This window comes from Elephas maximus, chromosome 14 (assembly GCF_024166365.1).
Source record: "Elephas maximus indicus isolate mEleMax1 chromosome 14, mEleMax1 primary haplotype, whole genome shotgun sequence".
In the NCBI taxonomy this organism is placed as follows: Eukaryota; Metazoa; Chordata; class Mammalia; order Proboscidea; family Elephantidae; genus Elephas; species Elephas maximus.
The window spans coordinates 2,186,730-2,212,533 of NC_064832.1; the positions used below are offsets into that span (position 1 = coordinate 2,186,730).

The 25,804-nt window shown below is 37.3% G+C and overlaps 2 pseudogenes; both read left to right on the forward strand.

Moving 5' to 3' along the window:
* The first annotated feature begins 3,511 nt into the window (after nucleotides 1-3,511).
* Nucleotides 3,512-4,448, forward strand: LOC126058225 (olfactory receptor 14K1-like; annotated as a pseudogene).
* A 15,218-nt stretch (nucleotides 4,449-19,666) lies between these two features.
* Nucleotides 19,667-20,593, forward strand: LOC126058226 (olfactory receptor 6F1-like; annotated as a pseudogene).
* The last annotated feature ends 5,211 nt before the right edge of the window (nucleotides 20,594-25,804 follow it).

Below are 25,804 nucleotides of genomic sequence, written 5' to 3' on the forward strand. Positions count from 1 at the left end.
AAACATCCATTAATAACTGGAACCTGGAATGTACAAAGTATGAATCTAGGAAAATTGGAAATCGTCAAAAATGAAATGGAACACATAAACATCGGTATCCTAGGCATTAGTGAGCTGAAATGGACTGGTATTGACCATTTTGAATCAGACAGTCATGTAGTCTACTATGCTGGGAATGACAACTTGAAGAGGAGTGGTGTTGCATTCATTGTCAAAAGAACATTTCAAGATCTACCCTGAAGTACAACGCTGTCAGTGATAGGAAAATATCCATACACCTGCAGGGAAGACCAGTTAATATGACTATTATTCAAATTTACGCACCAACAACTAGGGCCAAAGATGAAGAAATAGATTTTTATCAGCTGCTGCAGTTTGAAATGTATCGAACATGCAATCAAGGTGCGTTGATAATTACTGGTGATTGAAATGCAAAAGTTGGAAACAAAGAAGAAGGATCAGTAGTTGGAAAATATGGCCTTGGTGATAGAAACAATGCCAGAGATCGAATGATAGAATTTTGCAAGACCAACGACTTCTTCATTGCAAATACCTTCTTTCACCAACGTAAACAGAGACTATACACACGGGCCTCCCCAGATGGAACATGCAGAAATCAAATTGACTACATCTGTGGAAAGAGATGATGGAAAAGCTCGATATCATCAGTCAGAACAAGGCCAGGGGTGGACTGTGGAACAGACCATCAATTGCTCATATGCAAGTTCAACCTGAAACTGAAGAAAATCCGAGCAAGTCCACGATAGCCAAAATATGACATTGAGTATATCCCACCTGGATTTAGAGACCATCTCAAGAACAGATTTGACTCATTGAACACTAGCGACCAAAGACCAGATGAGTTGTGGAATGACATCAAGGACATCATCCATGAAGAAAGCAAGATGTCATTGAAAAGACAAGAAAGAAGGAAAGACCAAGATGGATGACAGAGGAGACTCTGAAACTTGCTCTCGAACATTGAGCAGATAAAGCAAAAGGAAGAATTGATGAAGTAAAAGAACTGAACAGAAGATTTCAAAGGGCAGCTCGAGAAGACAAAGTAAAGTATTATAGTGACGTGTGCAAAGAGCTGGAGATGGAAAACCAAAAAGGAAGAACATGCTCAGCATTTCTCAAGTTGAAAGAACTGAAGGAAAAATTCAAGCTTCGAGTTGCAATAGTGAAGGATTTTATGGGGAAAACATTAAAAGATGCAGGAAGCATCAGAAGAAGATAGAAGGAATACACAGAGTTATTGTACTAAAAAGAATTAGTCAATGTTCAACCATTTCAAGAGGTGGCATATGATCAGGAACCGATGGTGCTGAAGGAAGAAGTCCAAGCTGCTCTGAAAGCATTGGTGAGAAACAAGGCTCCAGGAATTGATGGAATATCAATTGAGATGTTTCAACAAACAGGTGCAGCCCTGGAGTTGCTCACTTGTCTATGCCAAGAAATATGGAAGACAGCTTCCTGGCCAACTGACTGGAAGAGATCCGTATTTATGCCTATTCCCAAGAAAGGTGATCCAACCGAATGTGGAAATTATAGAACAATATCATTGATATCATACGCAAGCAAAATTTTGCTGAAGATCATTCAAAAATGGCTGCAGCAGTATATTGACAGGGAACTGCCAGAAATTCATGCCGGTTTTAGAAGAGGACATGGAACCAGGGATATTGCTGATATCAGATGAATCCTGGCTGAAACAGAGAATACCAAAAGGATGTTTATCTGCGTTTTATTGACTATGCAAAGGCATGCGACAGTGTGGACCATAACAAACTATGTATAACATTGCAAAGAATGGGAATTCCAGAACACTTAATTGTGCTCATGAGGAACCTTTACACAGATGAAGAGGCAGTTGTTTGGACAGAACAAGGGGATACTGATTGTTTTAAAGTCAGGAAAGGTGTGCGTCAGAGTTGTATTCTTTCACCATACCTATTCAATCTGTATGCTGAGCAAATAATACAAGAGGCTGGACTATATGAAGAACTGGGGCATCAGGATTGGAGGAAGACTCATTAACAACCTGTGTTATGCTGACCCAACCTTGCTTGCTGAAAGTGAAGAGAACTTGAAGCACTTACTAATGAAGATCTAAGACCACAGCCTTCAGTATGGATTCCACCTCAACATAAAGAAAACAAAAATCCTCACAACTGGAACAATGAGCAACATCATGATAAATGGAGAAAAGATAGAAGTTGTCAAGGATTTCATTTTACTTGCAACCACAATCAACAGCCATGGAAGCAGCAGTCAAGAAATCAAAAGACTCATTGCATTGGGTAAATCTGCTGCAAAGGACCTCTTTAAAGTGTTGAAGAGCAAAGATGTCACCCTGAAGACTAAGGTGTGCCTGACCCAAACCATGGTATTTTCAATCATATCATATGCATGCAAAAGCTGGAAAATGAACAAGGAAGACCGAAGAAGAATTAATGCCTTTGAATTGTGTTGTTGGTGAAAATATTGAATATACCACGTACTGCCAAAAGAACGAACAGACCTCTCTTGGAAGAAGTACAACCAGAATGCTCCTTAGAAGCAAGGATGGCTAGACTGTGTCTTACGTACTTTAGACATGTTGTCAGGAAGGATGAGTCCCTAGAGAAGGACATCACGCTTGGTAGAGTACAGGGTCAGCGGAAAAGAGGGAGGCCCTCACTGAGGTGGATTGACACAGTGCCTGCAACAATGAGCTCAAGTATAAGAACGATTATAAGGATGGCTCAGGACAGGGCAGTGTTTTGTTCTGTTGTGCATAAGGTCGCTATGAGTCGGAACAACTCAACGGCACCTAACAACAACAATAGAGATCATTTTAAGTAATTAGAGAAGGGTGTAGAGTTCATTTCTTCTTTCACATTAATTTAAGGCCAAGTAAATTGGATTATTATACCCATAGCTGTTTTATACCTGAGAAGACTAAAAATATGACTATCTTGGTACTTTTAAGCTTTTTTGTCTAGACCAAACAATTAATGTTGTTGTTGTTAGTTGCCATCAAGTTGATTCCCATTCATGAAGACCCAACCTGTTACAGAGTAGAACTGCTCCATAAGGTTTTCTTTTTGTAATCATAATGGAAGCAGATTGATGACCTTTTCTCCTGCAGTCCTGCTGAATGGCCTCGAACAGTCAACGATTAGGTTGGCAGTCAAGCTCAAATTGTTCGTACTGCCTATTCCTACTCACAACGACTCCATTTGTGCAGAGTAGAACTGCTCTACAGGGTTTTTAAAGCTGTAACCTTTTGGAAGCAGACCACCAGGACTGTCTTCCAAGGTGCCTCTGGGTGGGTTAAAAATGCCAATCTTTGGGGTAGGAATGGAGCACGTAATCATTTTTGCCATTCAAGGACTCCTTTGCGTTATCTGAGGACCTTAAATAATTGATAATAATATATGTTTTTGGTGGACCTTAAATAATTAATAAAAATATATTAACATAACTTTATTTGCTTTACTCAATAGGTGACTTATAATTTCAAAACATGACCAATCATACACTAATCATGGAATTCTTGCTCATCATTTTCACTGAAAGTTGGATGCTGCTGAGGCTACATGCTGCATTCTTCTCACTGATCTACCTAGTTAGTGCCCACAATGGAAAATGTTCTCATCATGCTTCTCACAATTCCTGATCAATGCCTCCACACTCCAATGTACTTTTTTCAGGCATTTGTCCTTCTTAGATCTGTGTCTCATTTCTGCCACTGTGCTCAAATCCATCCTCAACTCCATCACCTTCATTGACTTCAACTCTTTCCTTGGGTGTGCGTTGCAGCTCTTCTTGTTGGTGCTCTTGGCAGAGTCGGAGATCAGCATTCTCACTGCAATGTCCTATGACTGCTATATTGCCATTTGCTGCCCTCTGCACTATGAGGCTGTCTTGGGCAAGAGGGTCTGTGTTCAGATGATGGGTGTGTCTTGGTTCAACGGTGGGGCCTTGGGAATCTTCTACTCAGGTGGGGCATTCTCTCTCAACTTCTGTGGCTCCAAGAAGATCCATCAGTTCTTCTGTGATGTTCCTGCACTCCTACAGCTCACTTGTTCTGAAGAACATGCCACCATTAACATCAGTGTGTCCATTGGAGTCTGTTATGCATTTTCACGTTTAGTTTGCATTGTGGTCTCATATGTGTATATTTTCTCCACTGTGTTAATGATTCCATCCAGACAGAACCAATCAAAAGCCTTTTCCATCTGCTCGCCTCATCTCATTGTGGTGTGTTCCTTGTAACAGGTGCTGTTGCTTATTTAAAGCCAGTCTCTGATGCATCTTCTCTTCTAAACCTACTGGTGTTCTATTCTATGGCGCCATCAATCTTGAACCCCATTATCTACTGTCTGAGGAACAAGGACATTAAATCAGCTCTATATAAAGTCCTGTGGAATGTTAGAAGCACCTGAGTAATGGAAAGGTAACCAAAGTGGAAGTTAGGAAGTAAAATCACCTTTCTTGTTCTGTCACCAACTAGCTGTTTGCAATTGTTTCTGTTTAGAGATCAATATGTCATGGATTCTTGTTGATGATAAGCTCAGGTTATCAGTTTTAACAGGAAGTAAGCCTTCTCCTATAATCATGTACTTTACATTTCTTATATGTGCAGAAATTATGAAGTTTTTCCTGTTATTCCCATTTCCTATTGATGCGTTTGACTCTTATTCTGAAGCTCCCCATACGTGAGGTCTGTATGTGTTTCTAGTTTGTCCAAAACTTTCATCTTCCCTAGCATTCTCTTTATTTAATGCTTTAATATCCTTGATTTTTCCATCTGTTAATTTTATTGATTCAACTTTCTTCCTAGCTTCTCAATTTCTCTATTTGTTAATTTTAATTTTAACATAATTTTGCCGTTTTAAAAAATGTACTATTAATTATATCACAAGCTTCACTTATTTGATTAATATATGTTTGAAGATGAAAATTATACTTTTACTACAATTGCTTACCCATTCCTGAGATTTCAGAAAATGGTTTTGCATCTTTGTTTCTTTTGATGTAAATCATATTTTTATTGAAACTTCCTTTCATCTAATGTGTTGATTCCTGACTTTGAGTTACTTGCTTCTATAATTCATTGGAATTTCTGAAAGCATCCTCTGCACTGCTTCTGCCATTGTGATAAATCCCTCTTTCTACTTTTCCCAGACTGTCAACATGTAACATTGGCAATACCCTAAAGATACATACTTAGGTGTGGAGTAAAACAGATTTATTTATTATTTTATTTCAAATGCTATCTTTAACCATGTGACATGTGATATGGTTTTTTATCTCTGTATATCATAGATATGTGACTATATACATACACATATTTTTTTTTAATAAATTACTGAGTGAAGACTGTTCAGGATTTTACAAAATGATTTAACATATTAAAATTTTTATTTAAAAGACTCCACCAGTAGATAATTGAATAAAATGTCTAATTCTAGTCATTTGACTACTTATTCAAGAAAAGTGGTCTTCAAATGACATTGACTGCATTTCAGAGGATGAGCAATATGATAATGCAAAAAGATGATTAAGAAGATTACAAATATTTTCTTTTACAAATTAAAAAACATTTTTATTGAAATAATGATTTGGTACATCATAACGTCAAAACATTCAAGCAGAAAGGACATGGAAAAACACACAAAAGGGGCATAAAAACATAAGCTCTCAGAAAACATTCATTTGAGAATAAAAATAGTTTAATTAGGGGTAGAAATTCTATAATTAGAAGTAAACTGTAAAACCAGAGCTATCTTTAGAACCGTGCTAGCAAATATGGTACCACTAAACACATGTTGTCCTTGAGCACTTTACATGTGGATAATATGACAAAGAAATGGACTAATTTTAATTTAAAAACTGATACTCGACTCAGTTATTGGAAAATTTTAAAGTATGTTTGGAACAACTTGGCTATGTGAATATACTTTTTAACTGAAAACTTCATTAAATCTAAAGACAAGTTAAGTGCTTCCAGTGAAAGTTTAGCGGTCAAAATGAGTTTCTCTAAATGGGTTTCTAAGAATTTTTATAAATAAGAGTGCAAAGTTTCTCAATAATAATTGTTTATAAATATTATTTAAATTATATTTTACATACACTGAGTTAAAATATATTATTAAAATAATTTCATATTGTTTCTTTTAAATTTTTTTAATATAAAAAACAAAAAAATACTAAAATTTAAAATCACACATGTATATTTCTTGCATGTATTCCTATTGGACAATCCTGATCTGGAATAGATACGTATATGCCAATTTTGTTGACTTTTGAAGTGCACCACACAGCTCTTTAGAGACTGTCATGCATAAGAACTGTTATTAATAACAATAATAACAACCGTAAGTAATTATGCACTAGACATCCCTATAAGAACTTATATGCATTTTTCCTTAAAAAAGCCACAATAGCTGTGCTTGTCACAGATTATCAGCTTTATTTTTACATTGGAGAATGATTGAAGGGCCCTGTATACTAATCTTTTGTATTTTGCATCTGGTAATTCCAGGAAGGCACTTTCATCTAGAAGATTCCTTGATTCTTTGTTTTGAGAGCTTGTTGAGGTGATCATGGTATGTTTCTTTACGTGACTTGATAGTGACTGTTGTCTTTGAGCCATCTAGAAGTTATTGTATTAGTTTATTTTATGTTTGCTTACTCTGTCGTAGCTTCTTGCTTTGTTTGTTTTGATACGCCCAAATGGGTTCCTTAACTGAGCCAGCTAGATTATTTTTGCCTTTGGAGCTCTGACGTCCTGTCCCCAGATGTCTAGAGCTGTTATCAGGTATATCAGTCTAGGAGTCTATTCACTTTTCTTGTATAGATTCAGCTTAGGTGTCCCAGTAGCTGACCATCAAGTGTGTGGTACAGGCGATGTCCTACAGTCTTAGCAGGGGTGATTGGTCTAGGTACCAATATCTGGTTGCAGCAGGAGGTCACACTCTGAACAAGGCAGAAGGCTGAGAATCATCCCACACGTGTCTCTGAGGAAAGCGTGTCCCCCCTTCCCTAGAGCATACAGGTGGGTGGGTTCTGCAGATGGACCATGGCACCCAAAGTTTTTGGTTGTAAGGACTGGGAAGTACCAGTTATCCTTGGACCTCTGTTGCAGGTGGCTGGGTGACCTGAGTGGAGCCACGAGTCCTTAGGCCCCTGATGTGGGTAGGTGAGGACCCTGTTTAATAGGCAAAGTGGTGTCAAACATCAAATACCCACCTCTTTACAGCACAGCTGAAACAGTTGTAGTCTGCCAACAAGGGCCTATTTTCCTGAAATAGGCACTCACACAGGTCCATGCAGGGGGAAAGGTACTCAAAGTCCATGGATTGTTTATGCCTGGACAGGAGCCACTTCTGTCCTGAGCTCCCCCTCTTAGTGGAGCTGGCAAATTTTCTTTTCCCCCAGTTGCAAATTTACTCCATCTCCAAGGCTGAAGGATGGGTCTAGGCACTCAATAGGGCCCATCTTAGGCCCAGGGGAATCGACAGCCACTGAAGCTGGCTTGGGGGCTGGGGGCACAGTAAAATGTATGCAAATACTTAGCTTTTGCCGAGAGCACCGTTCTTCTCTGGTTCCAGAGGTATGAGCAGGCTGTGTGGCTGGATGCTTTTCCCTGCAGAAACTGCAGCTTAATGCTAGTACCAGCCCAACACACCCGCTCCTGGGAATGGTGCCTGAGGGCTCCCAGCGATTCAGGTCTGGTAATTCCTGTCTGCTTCTGAACTGCTTCTTCCTCCCCCTGCCACTCAGTTCATTTTCTAACTTTGCCTTTAATGTTTGTTTCACTTGTTTTTTCAGGTGTTTGTTGTAAGAGGGCTCGCCAGAAGCATCTGTCTATTCTTCCATCTTGACCCCACCTTCCATTAGAGAATGATTGAAATATGATTTCAATGATGACTCTAAATATAAAGCATTATTTCAGTTGTTTGAATTTGAAGCAAAGGGGAGATAGAAATGTAGACAGAGAGAGTGAATACCCAAGATGGTCAAATAAATAAAAAGAATGAGAAAATCAAACTAGTAATTTGCAAAGCCCATGGTCATACCAAACAATTTGACTCCTGAGTCCATATTCTTAAGCAAGAAACTGGAACATATTAGATTACTCAATGTACTGGCTATTTGTTGATTTGTTGTTAGTTGCACTGAGTCGCTCTGGCTCTATGTGACCATATGCACAACAGAACAAAGCTCTGATCCTGCGCCATCTTCACGATGGTTGGTATGCGTGAGTCCATTGTTGAAGCTATGTCTATATTCAATGTCTTCCAACCTAGGAGGCTCATCTTCCAGCAATATAGTGGATAATAATCTATGTGTTGATTAGGATTGGCTAAATGGTTATGTTGCGATTCTGTTTTTATTTGTTTAATGAATAGTGCAAGAAAATAGATCCCTTTACTTTCCTATGTGTATGATTTCAAATATCCATTGTAATAAAGAAAAAAGCACCCTATTCTTAATTCTCCTCCTATTCAATAGAATTCTAAGACAGATTTGCAAAGGTATGATAATTATACATATGTGAAGGACTGATTTCACCACAGTTACTCCCACTCTGGTATTGGTCACCCTGTCATCATCCTTCACCTTCATAAGAAGAGGTAAAAAGTATCTTTTGCACATCAAAAATGGAAGCCAGCACAGGGGAATTCAGATGGGCTGAAGCAAATTTTCAGAGCCTGTTTAAACTTTGTTTGGTTAGACAATCTGCTAACAGCGTGCAGACAGCTGTGCATCAAACCAGGAAAACCAAGCTCTGGCTCATAATATGTTCCACCTTTGGTGAACATTGCCATTTACTACATATCTATGGTGAGGATTCTACAAACACACATTGCAGGGAGGAAAAAGTAAAACACAGAATATATCATTATACACATTATCTTGTGTATACTAAATTTCAGAAATAGATTACCAACTGCATAAAAACAGAAACTGAAGGTGTGAAAACACACATACGTGTATGTTTATATATAATCTAAAATTTTGAATACACACACACAAGAGTATATATATGTATACAGATAGTTCATCTGGAATTCTACCTGCGTGATCTTTAATCAAAAGACCACTGGGTGATGCAAGTGATTTACGCCCCATTACTAACCTAAAGATGGTTTGGCTTCAAACCCACTCAGCACTGGTTCAGAAGAAAGGTCTGCTGATCTGCTTCCGTTAAGATGTTAGCCCATTTATGAGTGATGCACGTTACAGACATATTCTCTTGGCTTGATATTTGTCTTTGACTTTGCCTACGATATTTTTCTTCATGCATTTATTTTTATGTAGGCATATTTACCAAACTATTCTCCTACTGCATGTGCCTTTTGGGTCTTGGTCAGAAGGCCTTTCCCTAGCTTATAGAGAAATTCTTCCATTTTTTATTGCATTATTTGTATCATTTCAATTTTTACACTGAGAACTCTGATTCATTTGTTGTTCTTGTCTTCTTGTAAGTGGCATGAGTAATAGGTCCAATTTTACTTTTGGCAAATGACTACAGAATTGTTCTAACATCATTCATATCAAAGATTATCTTTGCCCCAGTGATTTGCAACACCATTTGAACCATATGTTAGATTTCTACCTGAAGTAAGATCTAAGTTTCTTTGCTACTCCACTGTCTTCTCTCCTTTCATTTGTTCTATTCTTTTCTTCTACTTTTACACATGCACCTATAGTTCACTGTTTTATTACAGTCATTGAATTATTTTCAATATTTGGTACAGTAAGCCCTCCCTCATAAATCTTCCTGTTCAGTGTTTTCCTAGCTAATCTCGTGTATGTATTTTTCCAAGTGATATTTAGGATTATTTGTCTAGCTCAACAAGAAAAGTTCATTGAATTTTTATTGGTATTGTATTATATGAACAATCTAACTTAGAACTGGATGAGACTTGTTATCTTACAACGTGGACTATTTTCCCATTTGATCAGTTCATACCTTTCAGTTACCAGCTGAGTGCTTAACCATTGTGCGACCAGGGCTCTTTATGAAAAGACATAGAGAGACCTTAAATGCATTTACTTAGTGAAAGAAGTTTTTGTGAAAAAGCTACATACTGTGTGATTCTATCTCTATGACATTTCAGAAAAGACAAAAATATAGAGAGTATTAAGATCAATGGTTGCCAGAGGTTCACAGGGGAAAAGGAAAGAGAGGAATATGTGGATCACGGAACATTGTAAAAGCCAGTGAAATTATTCTGCATGATATTATTATTTGCAAAATACATGGTATTATGTATTTGTCAAAACTTATAGAACTGTATAATGTAAAGTTGGTGTAGTTAGGTGTCACGAGTCAGTTCCGACTAAGCAGCCCCGTGTACAAAAGAATGAAACAGTGCCCGGTCTCGCCCCATCCTCACAATTTTTGTTAGCCTGAGCCCATTGTGGCACCCAGTATGTCATTCCATTTCATTGAGGGTCTTCCTCTTTTTTCAATACCCTCTACTTAACCAAGCATGATGTCCTTCTTCAGGGACTGGTCCCTCCTGACAACGTGTCCAAAATATGTGAGAAGGAGTCTCGCTGTCCTGGCTTTCAAGGAGCACTGTTGCTATACTTCTAGCAAGACAGATTTGTTCATTCTTCTGGCAGTCCATGGTATATTCAATATTCTTTGCCAATGCCACAATTCAAAGGCGTTGAATCTTCTTTGGTCTTCTTTATTCATTGTCCAGCTTTCACTTGCATATGAAACAGTCAATTCCGACTCATAGCAAACCTATAAGATAGAGTAGAACCGCCCCATTGGGTTTCCAAGGAGCACCTAGTGGATTCGAACTGCTGACCTTTTGGTTAGCAGCTGTAGCCCTTACCCACTGTGCTACCAGGATTTCTGCATGCATATGAGGTGACAGAAAATACCATATTCTCCCTGTAGAATCCTTCAAAATTGCAACACATGCCTTGAAATTTTTCTTCAATTCTTTCAGCTTGAGAAATGCTAAGCATGTTCTTCTCTTTTGGTTTTATAATTCTAGGTCTTTGCACATTCCATTACAATACCTTACTTTGTCTTCTTGAGCTGTCATTTGAAATCTTATGTTCAGCTCTTTACTTCATCATTTCTTTTGTTTGCTTTAGCTATTCTCCATTTGAGAGCAAGTTTCAGAGTCTCTTTTGACATCCACTTTGGTCTTTTCTACTTTTCCATTTTTTACTGATCTCTTGCTTTCTTCACGTATGATGTCCGTGATGTGATTCCAGAATTTGTCTGGTCTTAGATCATTTGTGATCACGGTGTCAAATCTATTCTTGAGATGGTCTGTAAATTCTGATGAAATGTGGAATGTACAAAGTATGAATCTAGGAAAGTTGGGAGTCATTAAAGGTGAAATGGAGTGCATAAAGATTGATATCCTAGGCATTAGTGAGCTGAAATGAACCGGGACTGGCCATTTTGAAGCAGATAATCATATGGTCTATTATGCCTGAAATAACAAATTGAAGAGGAATGGCATCGCATTCATCACCAGAAAGAACATTTCAAGATCTACCCTGAAGTACAGCACTATCAGTGATAGGATAACGTCTATATGCCTACAAGAAAGACCAGTTAATACAACTGTTATTCAAATTTACACACCAATCACTAAGGCCAAAAATGAAGAAATTAAAATTTTTTACCAACGTCTACAGTCTGAAATTGATCAAATATGCAATCAAGATGCATTGATAATTATTGGTGATTGTAACGCAAAAGACAGAAACAAAGAAGAAGAATCTGTAGTCGGGAAGTATGGCCTTGGTAATAAAAACGATGCGGGATATCCCACAATACAATTTGACTTTTTCATTGCAAATACCTTTTTTCAACGACATAAATGGTGACTATACACATGGATCTCACCAGATGGAATATACAGGAAACAAATCAACTACTTCTGTGGAAAGAGAAGAAGAAGAAGCTCAATATCATCAGTCAGAGCAAGACCAGGGGCTGACTGCGGAACAGACCATTGACTGCTCATATGGAAGTTCAAGTTGAAGCTGAAGAAATTAGAGAAAGTCCGTGAGAGCCAAAAAATGCCTTGAATATAAAACAAAGAGTGAACCCTAATATTACCTATGGACTTTATTTAATAACAGTATGTTAAGTATTGATTCATCAATTGCAAAAAAAATGCACCACACTAATGCCGAAGGTGCAAGAGTAAGTGGACATATATGAGGATTTTCTGCACTTTTTGCACAATTTTCCTGTAAGCCTAAAACTGTTCTAAAAAATGTATTAAAAATGGGATATGGACAAAATCTAGACAAAAGTTCTATATCAATATTCAGTTTTCTGTTTTTATTGCCCAAGCTGTGACAAAGCATTAAAAATAGGAATTGGGGTAAAGTTTTTTTAGAATTCTTTGTGACATCATTTTAACTTTTCTGTGATTTTGAATTTTTTTTTTAATTAAGGTATATTAGAGATAGATAGCTGCTGCCTAATCAACTCCAAGTCATGGTCAGCATGTTGGAGTTGATTGTTGAGGCTACTGTGCCAATCAATCCCACGATTGTCTCCTTCATCCACGTAGGGTCTTCATTTCACCAAACACAATCACTTCTTTTAGTGACTGATCCCTCCTGAGGACGTGTAGAAAGCAAGCATGTTGGAAAATGTTCTGTTGTGATCATAATGTTTTCATTGCCTAATTTTCAGAAGCAGATCACCAGGACTTTCTTCCTGTTCTTTATTGGCTGGAAAATGCTGAAACCTTTCCACCATCAGTGACCCTGCTGGAATTTAAAATACTGATGGCGTTGCTTTCAGCATCACAGCACCGTGCAAGCCATCACATTACAACAAACTGATAGATGATTGGTAGAATGTATGTTAGAGTAAAACAAAAATATCAAAAATAAATTGCGATGGAAAACTAGTAGGTATGATATACACATTCCTTCTCATGGGTGAGTTGATGTGGAGCCGGAGAGAACAGTTGCAGACCATCTTAGCCACCCATCACATCTCAGTGCCACCCTCCCCTTCAGCTTACACCATGACAGTCATTATGCCAACATCTGATAGGAGATCAAAGTGCCCCACTCCTCCTCCCCTTGTAAGTCACTCATACAGTTCTTCTTGGAACACTTGAAAGAATCATTTTTTTTTGCCATTCTTAATATAGATAATTACTGTGAATACAAACGTGAAGAATAAACTACAGTAAATAAAATGTTAGCAATTGTACCAGAAGTTATGTACTGTCAGTGTCTTAGGGTAGGTTCTGTAGAGAAGCAAAACAAGTGAAGCTACATGCTCAAATCCCAAAAACCAAAGGTTAGATGAACAGAGCCCAGTTGAAGGATCCAGAGCTAGCAATCTCCAGAGAGCCTTTATGGAATGTCCACCCACATTGGATGCAGGCCACACCCCCCAATGAAGCCCTCCCTAACTGGCTACACACAGCAGATCACATCATGAAGGTGATCATACTATATTAGATCTCATTATGGAAGTGATTACATCATTATATGACTGCCAAACTACATCATAACTGCCAAATCCCTGAGAATCATGGCCCAGCCCAGCTGACACATAACCATCACAGTCCACCCCTTGTCAACTTGGCATACATAGTCTCTGAATAAAGACACTTATAAAGTCATACTTGTGCCTAACATGATACAACTAACACACATACAACTAAATACACCAGCCCTGTTTATATCTTATATTTTATAGGTAAAGAAAACAAATATATTTGATGCACACAAAGAAATACTCATTACAGTTACAGCCCTCATTTCTGCAACTGGTCACATGGTCATAACTGATATTTAGAACTATTTTCTTCTACCACCCTTTCCGTATTCTCTTTGCCCTCAGCAAGCACCTCAGCTGGTTGTGGTTCTTTACCTGGCGGGGTGACCTGAAGGGTCTGGGCCATTAGTAGTCATATCAGAATTGGGTTCATATGGTTTTCCATTGACTTTAATCACAGGGTATGGTAGTACTAAGAGATGCCCTAAGGGATCTCCTGCTTTCCAGACATTCTCTTTTTTACCTCCATTATGCAGTATCAATCCAATTTCCTCTTAGTCATCAGGATCAATCACACCAGCCAATATGGTAACTTCTGTCTTTGCCTGTTGATGCAGAGGCATAAGGAGCCCAAAGTGGCCAGGTGCCATTCTTAACTTCCAGTTCAATGAATCAGTGATGTGTGTCTAGGTGGGAGCATTCCTCCCTTTGGAACTGATACCCCTAGACCTGCAAAACATAGAGTTCCAGGAACAGAAACTCTTTGGTGAGTATTCACATGAGACACAAATATCTTCACCTATTTGGCCCGTTCAGAGAGGTGTATCCTCCTTGTCTCCAATTTTTCAATCATGTTCTTTCCAAGTCCCTGACCATTCCTCCAAACCACTGGCCACAGCCCATGAAACAGTATACAATTGCACATCTGACCATTTCTCCTTCCAAGCAAAGTGAATAATCACATGCATTGCTCAAAGTTCATCTCATTGGGAGGATTTCCCTTCACTACTGTCCTTCACAGAGGTGATCACACTATATCAGATCTCATCATGGAGGTGATTACCTCCATCTACGACTGCAAAGGTACGTCATAACTACCTCATCACTGAGAATCATGGCCCAGCCAACTTGACACACAAACGTACCAGCACAGTCAGTCATTGCTCAATGGAGAGAAGACTTCTATGCATGCACCAAATCGCCTTGCAAAACAGCTATATAAAAAAATAAAATAAAACTTTGTGTATTTTTTTATTTTTCAGTATCAATACACAGTTTTGTAGTTTAAAGATTTAATTTATTTCATTTTTAAAAACTCAACTCTATTTCAGGAATAGGACATCTCAAAGACATGACGCAAAAAAAAAAATTTAAGATACATATACCTTCTTTTTCACGCTTTAGCCAGGTACACGCATATCTTATCAACTAATGTATTAAATTCAGTATCTGAATATTATACCTTAGTCTTAGATTTCAAGACTTTTTAAAATTCTTATACCTATGGCTCTCCAACTGGAATCATTCACTAAGGCAAAAAATAATAAATGAATGTGTAAAAAATAATAACCTACTGCCTCATTTTTCTAAGAGCATTTTTTTCCTTAAAATACCTTCTATCTCTTTTTTTAAACCTTCTGTCGACTTGAAGATCCTCTTAAAACTCAAAGCATTCAATCTGTAATCTGATTTCTGATTTTCATCATATGTTTTTGGCTGTTATGAGATAAATCTACTTCTATTAAGCATTAGTGGTGATACTGTTTAAAATATTTTCAGATCACTTCACAAATGAATGAAATCTATTAGATGTGAAAAAAAACAAAGGAGAAATAGAAACTCTTCTATCCCTTAAATTTCATTGTACAGTGGTTTAGTTCTCAGTGGTTATCAAAAGAATGCTTATCAACAAATAGCTTGAAGATAAAAGTTAATTAAGCAGCACAATATGTAAGCTTGCAAGTGAGTGCATATGAAGAACTAGTTAGAGTTAAAAAAAAAATCCTGTATATGATTTCTGGCATGTGTTTGCACTCTTCCTTTTGTTCCATCCCAGCCCAATCAGCCTAAGACCACTAGGGACAGAGCACTGGTCCAACAAAGTCAGATTTGCCAACTCACTGCAGTAAAAAAAAGGAACCAGTAAAGTAAAATAATTACTATAGGTTTTGCAGAAAGGTGGAGTTTAGGTGAAATTTAATAGAAGGAGCATTCTGATAGCCTGAAAGAAAAGCAAGGCTATGGTTAAAGTGGTCAAAATCAGATCTGAACTATAAACTGGACCGAAAGATTGTTTCTTTAGAAAATACAATGTAGAGATATATCTGCAATTTTTTTTCACAGGAACTCCTTGTCTAAAGCTCTTCATCTGAGTTAGAAACTGAGGTTGTACAGAAGTGATATAGTGCTTCCTAGCAAGGGACTTGACGACACCTAACAACAACAACAAGGGTTGAATATTTCATTCTAACTCATATAATTTCAAATGGCAAAGTTTCTAAAAGTTAAAAAATTTTAAAGAAGAAAGCTTATCACAGCAATAAAGCAGTGATTACTCAAAGAAGGGAGTTGTATGATACTTTACAATAGCAACAGGTCCTTGTTTGAAATTATTTCCATTTAAAGCTATTTTTCTCTCAACTTGCTATTTTTTAGTCTAATAGATAACCGGGTTTTTTTTTTTTTTTTTAATTTTCTTATCCTGAAAATAAATTTTATTTAATTTTCAGTTCCATCACTTTTCATACTAAATTATCATGTTTTAATTAGTTCACTTGTTTAATTGGATTATGCTTAATTAGTTTTAAAGAGCTTTAGGCAAGACAAAAGAACTAGGTTAACATATTTAAAACCCAAAGGAAATGCTTCTTTCCTGTACCAGTAACTTTATAGTTTAGTTCTTTAAATCATTTTATTGATAAGTTTTCGAAACTGCTCATTCAGAATGATCTAACAAAAATCTATCAATAAGGCCATGTCTCCTTGCACTAGCCCTAAATACCCAAGAGAGAGATGTAATATTTTACCTTCTCCCAGAATATTTATCCGTAAATATTTAAGCCATAATTTAATAGCAAATTGTTGTCAATAGGGAACTCATTATGAGGCAGTGTGAGGCAAAGAAAATGTAAGAGATCGGGAGAGAAGTTAGACAGAAACCGGACTGGACAGAGTCAGAGAGACAAGACAAAAGGAAACAAGAGAACACTACTAACAATGTTCAAAGACTATGAAAGATTGAGCTAATTGAAGGGTAATAAGTGTTAATATTAATAAAATAATAAGATAAAAAGAAAAAAGAGACAGAGAGAATGATGGAAACAAAAAATAACTTATAAAAGAAGAAAATCATGTAAGAAGTGAGGAAAGGTGGAATCAAAATACAGAGTCTATGGAACTTACATTTATGGTAGAAAGAGTTATAACTGCATGAGTGAATGGGGGTTATTACACATCTGACATGTTCTATCCAATGATTGATCAATGGGAACATATATAATCACAAATTTGTACTGATAGATCCATCATGACAAACAATACATCAAAAATGCTATAATTTAAAAACAGTCTACATGTAGTTATTTTTGCTAAAATATTGCATGTTTGTATGAAAAAGACATGTTATTTTGTATACTCAAAATCAAACACTCCCCAAATACAAGACAGTAAAATTAGTAATTAGTTATTGCCCTTGTTTAGGAACTGGATATGCTCTATATAAAATAGATCAAGCTATGAATTAATTTGAAAAATTGAAAGGTAATTTACTTAAAAATAGTAAATCAAATTATTTCTCTTTCTGCTTTTCTTTAACACTTGTTAAAATGTATGCATAGAGTTCCGTATATAGTCTCTTACAACTAATACTAAAAATAATCAAATAAAAATAGTGTACATATGTATTAAAATATGTGGCATTATTATCACGTACTTCAAGGAAATGTGATGAGTTCATGATCTGACAAATTCAACAGAGTAATTGAAAGTAAAATTTGAAAAATACCATCTCATAATATAATAATAAATACTCTATTGATCCTCTTATTTACCATCATTGCAAATTGATTTTTCAATTTTGAAAATGGAATATGATAAATCTTATTATTTTATTCATACGTCTTGTGATTTAAAATAGAAGCTGTTCATATCAGTAGATTTTGGAAATAACTTTGAGCAGTGACTCATATTTGAATATAAATTATCATTTCCTTGAACCTTGTAATTAGATTCCACAGACATGTATAAAAAATTTTAAGTTAAAACAGCTGAAATGTTTTTTCTCTATCTTTATAATTAACTATTGATTTAGGTTCTTGCACTACCTAGGGAAGCCCTGGTGGCACAGTGGCTAAGCTCTCAGCTGATAATCAAAATGGGCTTTTCGAATCCACCAACCAAACCAGGGAAGAAGGAAGTGGCAGTTGGTTTCTACTCAGTTGGTTTTAATTCTACTCTGTCCCACTGGTCGCTCTGAGTCAGAATAGGCTGGACAGAAATGGATTAACCTAGCACATCTTGGAAAACTAATGCAATTTCTCTGATCTGTAGGTTCTTTGTTTAAAAATTAGAAGAATACTAAATCATTGCTGCTCTGACCAGGGATATCTTCTGGAAACTTGTGTGAAATGCAGACTCACAGGCCCCACCCCAAGTGACTGGATTGGAAGGTGCGTTTTGACAACAACCCTAGGTAATTGACATGCTGAGTAGTACTTGAGACCCTGAGATCTAAAAAAAAAAAAAAACCTTATCTAGATGACCTTAAAACCCTTTTCTCTGTAAATGAGGTATGGCTGATGTATAGACCACTTTACTTTAGACACAGTTTCAGTCCATATATACTCTCTGATACTGAATACACATAGTGAAAACTGAGATTGATGGAGTATAGGACATTTGTTGAGTTTAAGAGTGTGATTCCTGGTGAAGAAAGGGAGAAAAAGGTAATGCTGAGTGAAGTTACTAAAGTGGAAGGAAGCTTCATGTGTCTTAGATAAAGGAAGCAGTTTGCCTAAGTGCATTGCTGGATATAGAAATATTTCTGGGTGTGAACTATGTATTCATGTAATGGAGAACTTTGACTATCACATTAATGAGTTTAAACATGAAAAATCAAGACCCACAGTAAAATTGTGAAAAGAGGAAAAAAAATTTGAAACCTTTTTTTTTTCAAATTCTTATAGTTTATTTCTGAAGACTATTTTAAAAAATATTGTGGTGAAATGTATATAACAAATCATTTATCATTTCAACAATTTGCACATGCAATTCAGTGACATCAATTGTCAGTCATATGGTGAAACTATAAAAACTATTCATTTCCAAATGCATGCAATCTTTAAGAGAAATTCAGTATCCACTAATGCACTTGCCTATTTTAAATATTTCATATAAGTAGGATCATATATCTGTCCTTTCGTGTGACTTATTTCACTCACTGTTACATTTTCGAGGTCTATTCGTGTCTTATCAGGTATCTTAACTTTATTTCTCTTTATGAATGGATAATATCCCATTGTATGTATGTATCACATTTTATTCATCCATTCATCTGTTAACAGACACTTGGGTACTTTTGAGCACAAAGCCTAGGAATTAGAGGAACAATTGGGAAGCTATTACTGTCAAATATGCATGTGAAAGGAACCTATGTTTGGAAGGCAGATTTTTGAACAAAGACAAAATTATACATTTTTATTCAAGGACCATGCACAAAAAGTCGACTTAGAAAATACTGAGTCCAAATGAAATGCAGTCAGTCCTTGTGGGTTTAGATTTAATTTACGGCTGAAACAAATGCATGGTGATGCCTAGAACAGGCTGATAGGAGCAGAGAGGCTGGATTTGAATCTTGTATCTTAAATTTACAATCTTTGCAAAAAAGATAAAATTATTTGCAGATTAGTGTCCTAAACTGATACTTGGTTATAGTGACAAATGACTCACTGCTGCATTAAATTAACAGATACTAACCATTCACTCCTCTGGGTACAGAAGAGGCATTCATAAATGTAAGAAAATGTCTGAATATCTACATTCAGTTCACTCTCTTTCATGAATTCATTTATTTTCATTTTTCTAGGAGTGTGTAATTTGTTTCAAAGTCTTTCAGTCTTGAGTCTCTGTTTCCTGCTTTATTTCAGTACCACAATGGGCACAGACAATGGAACTGTCTTCCAGGAATTTCTTCTGTTGGGCTTTCCAGGCTCCCAAGACCCTTCAGCTCTCTCTCTTCATGTTTTTTCTAGTGATGTACATCCTCCCAGTCGGTGGTAATGTTGCTATCTTAACGTCGGTGAGTCCCTCTCACCAGCTCCACAGCCCCATGTACTTCTTTCTGAGTAAACTCTCTTTCCTGGAGATTTGGTATACCACAGCTGCAGTCCCCAAGACCCTGGCCATCCTCCTGGGGAAAAGCCAGACCATATTGTTCACTGGCTGCCTTTTGCAGATGTACCTTGTTTTCTCATTAGGCTGCACAGAATACTTCCTCCTGGCAGCCAGGCTTACCACCGCTCTCTTGCCATCTGCTATCCTCTACACTATGGTGCCATCATGAGCAGCTTGCTTTCAGTGCAGCTGGCCCTAGGTTGCTGGGTCTGTGGATTCCTGGCCATTACAGTGCCCACAGCCCTCATCAGTGACCTCTCTTTCTGTGGCCCACATGCCATCAATCACTTCTTCTGTGACATTGCCCCCTAGATTGCCCTGGCCTGTACCAGCACACAGGTAGTGGAGCTCATGGCCTTTGTGATTGTTTTTGTGGTCATTTTAAGTTCCTGCCTCATCACCCTGGTGTCCTATGTCTTCATCATTAGCACCATCCTCAGGATCCCCTCAGCCAGCGGCTGGAGCAAAGCCTTCTCCACATGCTCCTCTCATCTAACCGTGGTGCTCATGTGGTATGGATCTACCATGTTCCTTCATGTCCGAACCTCAATCAAGGACACCTTAGATCTGACCAAGGCCGTCACTGTCCTGAACACTGTGGTGACTCCAGTTCTAAACCCGTTCATCTATATGCTCTGTAACAAGAAAGTAAGAGAAACAGTGCTAAAGAAATGGAAGAGAAAATAAATTGCCTGTAACATAACAAATCTCCTGTAAATTGTGTCCAGATGTATAGAGGTCTCAAGTAAGAATATGAGAAAACAAAGTAAACCATCCATGATAGCCAACCCATTGTCATAGAGTTGATTAAGGCTCATGGGGGACCCTATGTACAGGGAAGGGGGAAAAAAAAAGTTAAAAACAACAAAAAACTGAGTAAATTGGTGCTACTGTTTTTGATGTAAGCAGACTTTGTTTTTTAAGGAGAATTTTGTCCTTGAGTTCCATTTATAAAATTAGGAGCACATGCAGTGAGAAGGATATTTTACGAAACAGATTATACATTCTTGTCCTTTTTAAAGTTTTTCTTTTTATCACAAAAGTGAACAATTTAAGAATAATGATATTTATGAATGATGAGGTGTGAGAAATAGGAAAAGTTTAAACAAAATGATAAATGAAATTGAAACATACAGTTATTTCAGCATAATTTTTTTGGATAAAATATAATAAAATAGATACATATGAAATTAGGAACTGCAAGTATAATGTGCCGCATTTGTTTAACAAGTTTACTAAGCTATCCAAAATGTGGGTGATGAATAGTAAAAAGTAGATAATCAGGATGGGGGAAGGTTTGGCTATGACAGTAGAAGCCCTTTGCATAAAAGTTTTGTCCTTGTTTGTTGTGTGCCATGGAGTCTATTTTTGACTCATAGAGACCAAAAGAGTGATGAGCTTCTGATTGTTAGTCCACGCAAGTCACCAAGGGCATGGCATCCTGTGGCTTCAGAGGAAAAACAATGTACTGCTAATTATAGTAGTTAACTGATTTTTCTCCAAAGGGGATCATCCCTTAGGGAACCAAGGTATGACCCTTTTTAATCATCAACACATGAAGGGTTCGTTTCCCTTCATCTGAACACTTTTCTATGGCTCTGGGTTAGAAGAAGCAGACCAGGGATCTATAGTCTGAACCAGGCTGCAGCTCTATTCTACATGTCCCATTCTTCTTTGGTTAACACCTATGCAATGAGGGTGTTTTCTCGTAGGAGAAAAGCCTTTATGCTGAATAGCAGCTATTCACTTAACCTTGTTTTCATTATTTGAAACTTCTTCCAAGTCCCCAATTAAAAATGGAGTGGAAGAGGGGTTTGAGGGAAATACGAAAAAATATTTCGTTGTATCAGTGATGAATAGTATTATTCAAAAAGCATGTCTATGTTGAAGATCTACCTCTTGTGGTATAAAAATGAATCAAATTATACCTGGTCCGCTTCCCTACTTTATTCACTGTGAGGACAAGGTTCAAATTCATGACTAAATATTCAATATTTCTAAGCTTATTTAATGGGAACTTCTAAATAACTAAAACTACTGGTGTAAACTTGCTCACTTCCCTTGAAGACAAATAGCATTTATATTTCCAAAGGTGAGTCACCGACTCTCAAGACCACAAAAGCAATGTCTAGTATCACTCTCAATAAAAGTTACCTTCAACACATTTTCCCACATCTGCTCTTCATCTCCCTACAGTAAAAACAAGGAGAGAGCAGTTTTAGTTTTAAAGTGGATAAGTCAGTTTGACGTGGAATTGTATCCAAGATTTAATGTTAAGTGAAGAAAATCATTAGGAATATACAGAATAAAATTTACTAAATCAGGTATTTCCTTTCTATGTTAATGAGCTCTACCTAAATGTAATTTTGCAGTACATATATGATATATTGTAAAGTGATATACTTTCGACTTAGATTTTTTTTTTTTGGCAATTAAAATAATTTTTGTCTTTAAACTGGTTTATTATGAACAATTTACATTAAAGTAAAACACATAAAGTGCTCATTCATAAAAACAAAACAAGTTTTTAGGTTTTATTTGTGTGTGGTTAAAGTGAAAGTTTACAGTTCAAGTTAGCTTCCCATATAAAAATTTATACACACATTGTTATGTGACCCTAGTTGCTCTCCCTATAATGTGACAGCACACTCCTCCTTTCTACCCTGTATTTTCCGTGTCCATTCAACCAACTCTTGTCCCTCTCTGCCTTCTCATCTCACCTGCAGACAAAGATTAGACTGGAAGCACACTCTTCACAAGTATCATTTTGTGACTTATATATAGCCCAGTCTAATCTTCGTCTGAAGAGTTGACTTCAGGGAATGGTTTTAGTTTTGGGCTAACAGACAGTCTGGGGGCCATGTCTTCTGGGGTCCCTCTAGTTGCAGCCAGACCATTAAGTCTAGTCTTTTTACTAGAATTTGAGTTCTGCACCCCCTTTTCTCCTGCTCCATCAGGGTCTCTTGGGCTCATATTTTCCTTTTGACTTTGGGGTTCTTCATTCTCCTTTGCTCCAGGTGGGTTGGGATCAATCCATGGATCTTAGATTGCCTCTTGCTGGCTTTTAAGACCCCAGATGCCACTCAGCAAAGTGGGTTGCAGAACATTTTCTTATAAAATTTGTAATGTCAGTTGACCTAGATGTCCCCTGGAACCATGGTCCCCGGGCCCCTGCCCCTGCTACTCTGTCCCTCGAAGTCTTTGGTAGTATTCAGAAAACATCCTAGCTTTTGATTTAGTACAGTTGTGCTGACTTCTCCTGTAATGTCCCCTCACACAGTTGTGGAGGCTGGAAAGTCCCAAGTCTGTGAGCCAGACTGGAAGCCTCTCCTGACTCGCATAGCTGCAGGGGCTCACAAACCCAATATTGGCAGGTAAAATGGCAAGCCACTGGTTTACAGACTGCAGAGGCTGACGTATCCCAAGAAAGGAAGGTAAGCTGCTAGCTCAAGTCCCAAGAACTGGAGGTCAGATGAACAGGCTCCAGGTGCAGGATCCAGAGTGGTCAAAAGCCAGTGGGCCTTGCCAGAATGTCCATCTATATTGGATGCAGGCCACACCCCCAAGGAAACGCCCTTTCAACTACTTGGTTACTCACATTGTAGAGGTGATCACATTATATCAGATCTCATCATGGAGGTGATTACATCATTATTTGAACACCAAACTACATCATTACTGCCAAACCACTGAGAATTATGGCCCAGTCAAGCTGGCACACAACCTTAATGATCACATGTGGCAAAATAATGAATTTGGATCCCTACCTCACAAAATATATGAAAATTAATTCAAAATGGATCAAGTACCTAAATATAAGAGCTAAATCTGTAAAATTTTTAGAAGAAAAATGAAGTTAAATATTCAGTACCTCATACATGGCAATGGATTCTCATATATGACTTCAAAAGCCTATGCAATTAAAGTAAATATAGATAAAATGAACATTACCAACAAACAAATATGAAGCTATTTGTACATCAAAGGACACTATCAAGAAAGTTAAAATAACCTATGTAATAGAACAAAATAGTTGGAAATTACATATCCAATAAGAGTTTGATATTTAGGGGAAGTCAGAACAGGTGGACTAGTCTAAAAGCTAAGAAGTTTCCTAAATGCAACCAAATACTTTGAGGGATAGGGTAGCGGCGGGGGGAGTCTGGGGACCATGATTTCAGGGGACATCCAGATCAACTGGCATAACGAAGTGTATTAAGAAAACGTTCTGTATCCCATTTTGGTGAGTGGCATCTGGGATTGTAAAAGCAAGTGGCCATTTAAGATGCATCGATTGGTCTCAATGCACCTGGAGCAAAGGAGAATGACAAACACCAAAGACACAAGGAAAATATGAGAGAGAAATATGAGCACAAGAGAAAGAAAGGGCCACATAAACCAGAGACTCCACCAGCCTGAGACCAGAAGAGCTGGATAGTGCCTGGCTACAATCAATGACTGGCCTGACAGGAAACACAGCAGATAATCCCTGATGGAGCAGGAGAAAAGTGGGATGCAGACTTCACATTCTACCAGAAGACCAGACTTAATGGTCTGACTGAGACTAGAGGGACCGCAGAGGTCATGGTCCCTGGACTCTCTGTTAGCCTAAAACTAAAAGCATTTCCAAAGCCAACTCTTCAGACAAAGATTAAAATATTAGACTGGACTTTAAGACATAAAATGATTCTAGTGAGGAGTGTGCTTCTTAGCTCAAGTAGACACATGAAACTATGTGGGCAGCTCCTGTCTGGAGGCGAGATGAAAAGGCAGAGGGAGACAGGAGCTGGTTGAATAGGCACGGAAATACAGGGTGGAGAGAAGGAGTGTGCTTTCGCATTGTGGTGAGAGCAACTAGGGTCACATAACAATGTGTGTGCAAGTTTTTTGTATGAGAAACTGACTTGAATTGCAAACTTTCACTTAAAGCACATTAAAAAAAACAGTTTGATATTCATAATATATAAAGAACTCTGACAACAACAAAAATATAAATAACCCAATAAAAAAATGGACAATGGATATAGACATTTTTCCAAAGAAGACTACAAATGGCCGTCATGCACATGAAAAGATGCTCAGCATCATTATTCTTTAGGCAAATGCACATTAAAACCACAATGAGATAACAGTCTGTATCCAACAATATGGCTATTATAAAGAGAGAGAGAGGAAAATATCAATTGCTAATGATGATGTGAAGAAATTGGAAATTTTGGACATTTCTGGTGGGAATGTAAAATGGTACAGCCACTGTGGAGAACAGTTTGGTGATTCCTCAAAAAGTTAAACAAAAAATTACATTTGACCCAGCAACTCCTCTCATGGGTATATACCCAAAATAACTGAAAGCATGGATTCAAACAGATATTTGTACACTAATGTTCACTGCAGAACTATTCACAGTAGTCAACTGGTGGGTGGATAAACAAGATGTTGTACTTATGTAGAATGAAACATTATTCAACCATAAAGATAAATGAAGTTCTGATACATCTACGTCATGGATGAACCTTACAAACATTAGGCTCACTGAAAGAAGTCAGGCAAGAAAGGACACATTTTCAATGCTCTAGAATAGGCGATCGCATAGAGACTAAAGTAGATTAGCGGTTATCAGAGGTAGAGAGGAAAGGAAAGTGGGGAGTTATCGCTCAACGGATGCTGCGTTTCTTTTGGAGTGATGAAAAAGTTTTGGAAATAAATGTTGATAATGGTTGCCCAACATTATGAATGTAATTAATGTCACTGACTTGTACATGTAAAAATGGTTAAAATGGCAAATTTTATGTTACACTTATTTTTACCAGAATAAAATTAAAAATATAAAAATCAGAGATAGGAGGAAGCTCCAGGAAAGAAAGCTGAGAGTGAAGAGTAAATTAGAAGAAGAACCAA